The sequence below is a fragment of the Natrix helvetica genome (genome assembly GCF_964273705.1).
Source record: "Natrix helvetica genome assembly, chromosome: 1".
NCBI classification, from domain to species: domain Eukaryota; kingdom Metazoa; phylum Chordata; class Lepidosauria; order Squamata; family Natricidae; genus Natrix; species Natrix helvetica.
In genome coordinates, this window is record NC_138548.1 from 279,437,054 (window position 1) to 279,444,086 (window position 7,033).

Consider the following 7,033-nt stretch of genomic DNA (forward strand, 5'->3'; position numbering starts at 1 on the left):
AGAACAGTGAGTGAACAAGATTTTTAAGCCGAAGAAAGTGCTTATTTTCATCTATTTTCTAGTTCACTAAACACTCCAGTGACTGTTTATACTCCTACACACAACCCAGAGAGCAAGAATTAAAATTGGATGGATTATGTGTTTTTAATGTTTAACTTACAAGACTTTAAATATTGAAACCTCATGAAGAGGAGGATGGAGAAAACAAAATGATCAGCTTTATATGACAAACTTTGTTATTGACACTAAACAACTAGGTGCAAAATCATAGTTCTGTAGAACCAAACTGAATGTGTATATGTTTCTTTTAATGTCATCAGGCTTTCAAGTTAAATAAGTGAACAATACCAGGTACTCCTTGCTTAGCAGTGGGTAGCAGGGACCAGCCATTCTAGCAGTTCCACTTGTTAGGCAAATCCTGCACAATTACAGCATCCCACGGTCATGTAATCACCATTTCCAATTTCCTGCTGGCTTCCCCATTGACTTTGCTTGTTGGAAGCCAGCAATGAAGGTCACAAAGAGTGATCACAAGACACTGCAACATCATAATTGCCAAGCACCTGTAGGACAATCATGACTGCATGGATGCTGCAGTGGCTGCAATTACAAGGATCCAGTGTAAGACCCCTCCAGTGCTGTTACAACTTTGTATGGTCACCAAAGAAGTTTCTATAAGATAGTAAGCGCATCCTATGAAAAAGAGAAATGACCTTGGATCTCCAAATGCCAAAACACTGACTATAAAAATAACAGCAGATACGTCAAACTCATAAAGGCAAATAAAAAGTGTCCCATTCTAAAGTTCATTTAAGAAGACAACTGGGTAAATGTGTTTAGAATTCGAGTTATAAACACACACGGGTCAAAATCCAACACAGTTCTTCAAGTCCTCAGTTTCTAAGTGTAATTAATTCTGAATTCATTTATGATCAGACACACCAAGTGAGTTACCAATAAGATATTTTAGTTGCATTCTGAAAAGTTAATTTAAATATAACAAATGAGGTTATTCTCTAAACAATTTTCTTCTGTCAAGTTTCTTAAATGTAATGAACGTTTTCGGAAAGTTTTACCAACTTGTTGCTATCTTTGCCGACTTCTGCACAGAGTGATTGAGGAAGATAGAACAGGTTTTTGTAGCAGCTACCTTCCACTTTAGCAGCTGTTTAGACTTTTGAAGGATTAGAAGGTAGTTAAGATGACAGAGAAATCTAAAAGCCGTTTAAGCTCTTTTCCAGGCATAAGCTGCTGCTGCTGCATCTTCTAAAACAATGTACTTTGAAATACATTTCATTGATCATCACTGATGAGTCAACAATACTAGCCTCCAAATACTGCATTCTTTATCCTCTATGTGATCTGGCTGACCAAATGTACTGGAAATGGAAATTTTATTTATTCATTCATTCATCACATTTCTACACCACGCATCTCATCAAAGTGATTCTGGGCAGTTTACAATAAAACCTGTGATGAATCTGATTATTTCCCGCTGGAACAATGAACCTACGAACCAGAAGAGATTAGAAAAATATTGCAAGTGTTCTTGCTTTTCATTAATAACATATTTTGGAATGGAGGGCCTGCTGACGTTAAATAATTGAGATTCCCTCTCCCAGACTGGGATTTCTAAATGTGCTGTAAATTAAGTCAAAACAGCTTAGGACATTAGTAGAAGCCTTGCATCAAACTACCTGGAGTGGGTTTGAGGGAAAGGAAAGCCCTCGGATCTGGATGGGGAGGAACAGGCTCAAGCTCAATCCCTCCAAGACTGAGTGGCTGTGGTTTCTGTCATCCCGATTTGTGCATCTTGTTCCATCTTTGATGATAGGGGGAGAAGGCCTGCAATCTGGGAGTCCTCCTGGATATGCGGCTTAGTTTAGAAGAACATCTGATGGCCGTGACCAGGGGGACCTTTTACCAGGTTCGCCTGGTACGTCAGTCGCGCCCCTTCCTGGCTCAGGATGCTCTGTGCACAATCACTCATGCCCTCGTCCTTTCTCGCCTGGACTACTGCAACGCTCTCTACATGGGGCTGCCCTTGAAGAGCACCCGGAGGCTTCAGCTGGTCCAGAATGCGGCCGCGTGGGTTATAATGGGGGTACCTAGGTGCTCCCATGTTACACCCCTTTTAGGCAGCCTGCACTGGTTGCTGGTTGTTTTCCGGGTGCGATTCAAGGTATTAATTATGACCTTTAAAGCGCTCCATGGCTTAGGCCCAGGGTACCTGCGAGACCACCTACTGCCACCAGTAGCCTCCCACTGTCCAGTACGATCCCACAGAGTTGGCCTGAGGGTGCCGTCAGCCAGACAGTGTCGGCAGGTGACCCCCAGGGGGAGAGCCTTCTCTGTGGGAGCGCCTTCCCTCTGGAATGAGCTGCCCCCGGAGCTTTGCATAATCCCTGACCTCCAGTCCTTCCGACGCGCCCTAAAAAGTTGGGTTTTCCAGCAAGCCGGCCTGGCCTGTTAATTTTATCTCATTTTTTAAATGTTACTGTCCTATTAATTGGGTTTGTTTTTTGGATATGTATCTAATTTCTTTTTAACTTTCGTGATATGTGTTTTTTAATGTTGTACGCCGCCCTGAGTCTTTTGGGAGAAGGGTGGCATATAAATCCAATAAAACAAACAAACAAACAAACTTAGAAATCTTTTCCCCCATGGGGCTCCATATTCTGCTCAAGCACTGATAGTTCTCAACCCTGTAATAGAGGTCTAAAGGCCCTTATCAGAAAGAAAACCATTCAAGATCACAGAGAGAAAAATGGTCATAGATAATAGAAGCCACACAGTTGAAAAATCACTCCCCAATTTGGCAAACTATAACATTATGCAACTCCATAATGGTATCCCTCAAGTACACCACTTCCAAGGCCCTTACTGTGACCCACATGCTATCCCCTATGTATGGATATACCATTATCCTCACTGTCAGCTCAACATTGAAGAAGCTTCTTGGATGAGAAGTTTTCAAAGAAACCAGAAAGTCCAGTTGCCTCCTGAAAAAAGCACCTTTAGGACCATGACTTGAATGACTGAGGAATTTCCAGAGATATTATCCTCATTGTCACTGTTGCCTCCAATCAAATGCAAGCAAGTACAAAAAATCATTAATCAGCTCAAGCGTGGTAAAGCCCCCAGAGTTTGACTGTATCCCCGTTGAGCTAATTAAATCTAATACAAATTTGTAGGACCCTATCTTGGCCTTCTTATTTTCATATCTTAACCACACAACCAAAATTCCAGAGGATAGGGTGGAAGCTATAATTGACCCCTTATGTAAAAAGGATGATAGGGATGATCTGGCTAATTATAGGCCAATTAGTCTATTGAACATCATTAGCATATGCCACATACTTATTTATCAGTCTCCAAACCTGGATCATAAGAGGACAGAATAATCGATGCAAAACAAGCAAGGTTTCAAACAGTATGTTCTACCATACACCATTGCCTAGTGCTTCAACATCTGGCAGATAAATATAGAAACCACTGACTTGGATTTATATGTAGCATTTATTGATTTCAAGGCAACTTTTGATAATATCTCAAGAATAAGCCGATCCTCTACAGATGAAGACTCCTGTTAAAATGGAACTGAGGTAACTGGAAAGGGGACCTTTCTGATTTTATTCAATCTATCAAACACAAATGTGAAACAAAGATATATTCTACCATTGCTTTTTAACATATATATCAACTCTCTGATCAAAATTCTTCAGAAATATCCATGGGTCTAAATTAGCCCATAGACATCTCCCAGTTTTACTTTGCACGGATGATATATTTCTTTTCTCCTTGTCTTTTGTAGGTATCAAGCAGGCACTGAGAACCCTGGCATCCTACTCTAATGGGGAACTATTACCATAATAATCAATTATGATAAATCTTAAAGTTTTAGTTTTTTCAAACAAAAGGCAAAATCAGAAATTTATAATTGAGTCCCCTGAATTGGAGCAGGTTTTAAAGACTTGGGCATAACGTATTTCAGGGCTCCAGGAAAGTAACAGCCTAGGTAAATTATGCCCCTTCTATTGGCCAAAAGAGCACACAAGCAATAATTAAATTTCATAGGCAACAGGGGGCAAATTAGATCCCAGCAGCATTTAAATTGTTTATGGCTAAAACAGTTGCCAACCCATTATATGGGATACAATAGGAGTCATACACAACCCTGGGGGCCTCTGAAGCCATTCAATCAAAATTCCTTAGGACTTTGGTCGGTACCCCAAAATGCATCCCCAATGCACTATTGAGGTTTGAAGCCACTGTGACAAGTATTAAGGCTTAGGCCTACACTAGGATTTTAATCTCAGAATTCAGAATCATGTTTGACCTTACAGTCCTGAAGCCTCTGCTGCTGTCAAGTCTTAATAATCTGAACCTGTTATTGGCATCGCATCTGTATAGCCCAACTTTGCAGTCTTTGTCACTCTCTTGAATATTTGGCCAATTAACCTTGGAGAAGCCAAATCAGTAGTAAAAGAGAGAATATGAGGACTTTGTCAAAATGACATCACCGCTGCTCCTGAAATGCTATTGCCAAATGTTAGACATAAGTCTTCTACTGCAAGGTAGAATCTAAACTATTAGGCCGGCCTTTTCCAGAGCCTGTTTTGATGCCCTCCCATTAATTCTACTAGGGGGAACATTTCATAAGCTTATTTGCAGAGAGTTTGCTTTTGCTGATACAGGGAGGTAGAAATTCTTGCTCATATTCTCACATAGTGTCTCAAGATGTACTCTGATCGTCCCAATCATTTCCAGATACAAGGCCCACGCTGATAAATTTTATGTTTATTATTTTTAAGGGATGCTAACCCCATACTCGTACAGTAGGTGGCGGTGGGTTTCACATTTTGTTGCCACCCGTTTGCCTCGTGCATGCTGCCCGCTTGCTTTGCCACACACTCGCCCCTTCCATGCATGCGCCAGGCCTTCCGTGCATGTGCTTTACTCACATATACACCTTCCGTGTATGCGCCCAGCCTCAAAAATAGGATGGCATAGAGCTGGGTCAGGCCCATCCATGATTTCCGCTATCAGTTCAGGCAAACTGGGGTGAGCCAGCTGAATGCCACCTCTGACCTTTACCATGTTATACAACTGCACAATTTATTTATATATGTCATTTTATTGTCCTTTTTCCCCCCCTTTCCCAATAACAATACCCAACTTTTATGTCAACCTATATTTCTTTTCACCATAAAATCTGATCAAAGACCCTTACAAAGATCTTTGATTTTACTGTGAGAGAAAAAACAAGTTGCGGCAACCTACAGAGAATAAGGAATGGCTAAGGTTTTTAAAAGGCAGAAGAAAATGTGCAGCAATTTTCATAAAAGTAAACAAGTTGCCTGAGAAGCAGCTGTAAAGCTGTAAAGTCATAAACAAGGTATTTCCAGCAGAATGACTGGAATTAAAAATAAATTTGAGGAAATTATTTGGCATGGAATTTACAGGAGGGAACACTGTAAGAGTTATTTTAGAGATTTAAATAGCAATGAAAGGGGTTCAAAGTGGAATTATGCCAAGAAACATGTTTCTGCCAGGAAAAAAAATGAGAAACAAAAATCTCATAAATTTTCAGAAATAGTAAGGCTACAGGTGAAAATGATGTAACTGGCAAAATATTAAGGCAAAATATTAAAGCATGAATATGGCTTGCTAATAAATGGCTACATCGCTTGCGTAACATCAGGGTGAAGATGGTATATCTGCTACCTCACAATTGGAAGAATTAGATTATTGTTCCCCTCTGCAAAGGAAAACATAACAAGAGTGAATGCAAAAACTCCAGGATCATTCATTTCTTACATCTGCTTGGGAAGGTGTTTGGAGAGATTTAGATTGATGGCATGCAAGAGGGAAAATGGAGAAGTTTTCCTTTTTCACATATCGAGACTTACACTAAAGAGCAGGGGTTTCAATGCCACAGTCACGCCTGCCATTATGGCTTTTCTGAGTCCCTTGGAGATGCCCCTGGTTAGGAGAAATGCTGTAAATGTTTGTCAACAGAAGAAAAAAGATGGCACTTCTGTTGCAAAGAATGGAAAAGTAACTTGAATAAATGGAAATGGGGTATTTGAAAAATGTATGCGATGAAACGAGTCAAGAATAAAAGCATGCTGGCAGAAAGTGAATTGAATCATAATGTGTATGACTAGTCCACAAGGAATATGTTGAGATGATTTGATTATATAAAGCTTTTTTTTTTACACAATTACAATATTTATAATACATCTATATTTACGTAATTATGTTTTGAAGTGCAAAAACAAAGATATGAGTCGGTCAAAACATGATGGTTGGATGGAGTTGAGAGCCTTAAGCGTTTCAAGAAGGAATGGTTGTGTATGAATTGGCACGTGAACATTGTACAACAAAGGATGACTACCAAAGTCAAAAAGCTATGGTGCTGCAGAGTAAAGTGTGTGGGTGCGAACAAAATCTCACACTGCTTCCTTTATTCTATTGCAGACCTTTCATCTCTTTGGCTTGCTATTTTTTACATCCTTTCTGTGCTGTGCATAACGTGGCTTAACCTGGCAGAAACTCGTCTGTCGGAAACATAAACAATGTACCAAAAGAAATGGAACAAAACCTCTTAACAAAAAAAAAAAAAGAACTTTCTGCTGATTTCATAACCAAAGTAAATAGCTCTAAACTACAAACTGTGGTCAATGTTGGTCTGAAGCCAAAGAAAATAATAATCAAATAGCATTCTTTCATTCTGGAGATGAAAGAGTGGACATTTTTACCAGGAATAATGACGATAATGAATGCCATTTAAGGATGAATATTCTACTTTTTTGGGATAAATGGCCACCTAGTGGCAGTTATATAGTTCCCACTCATAAGGGGCCATAGTTGTGAATGAGAATCTGCCAGATTCATGCCCGTTGCTTCAAATCATAAGCAAGTCATCTGGGTTTGATTGTCTCAGCATTTAGGAAATACGCCACCCGGCTGATAAACATGGCTCATGGGATATCATTTTCCTGCTGTGGAGAAAATCTTAATCGTGCTT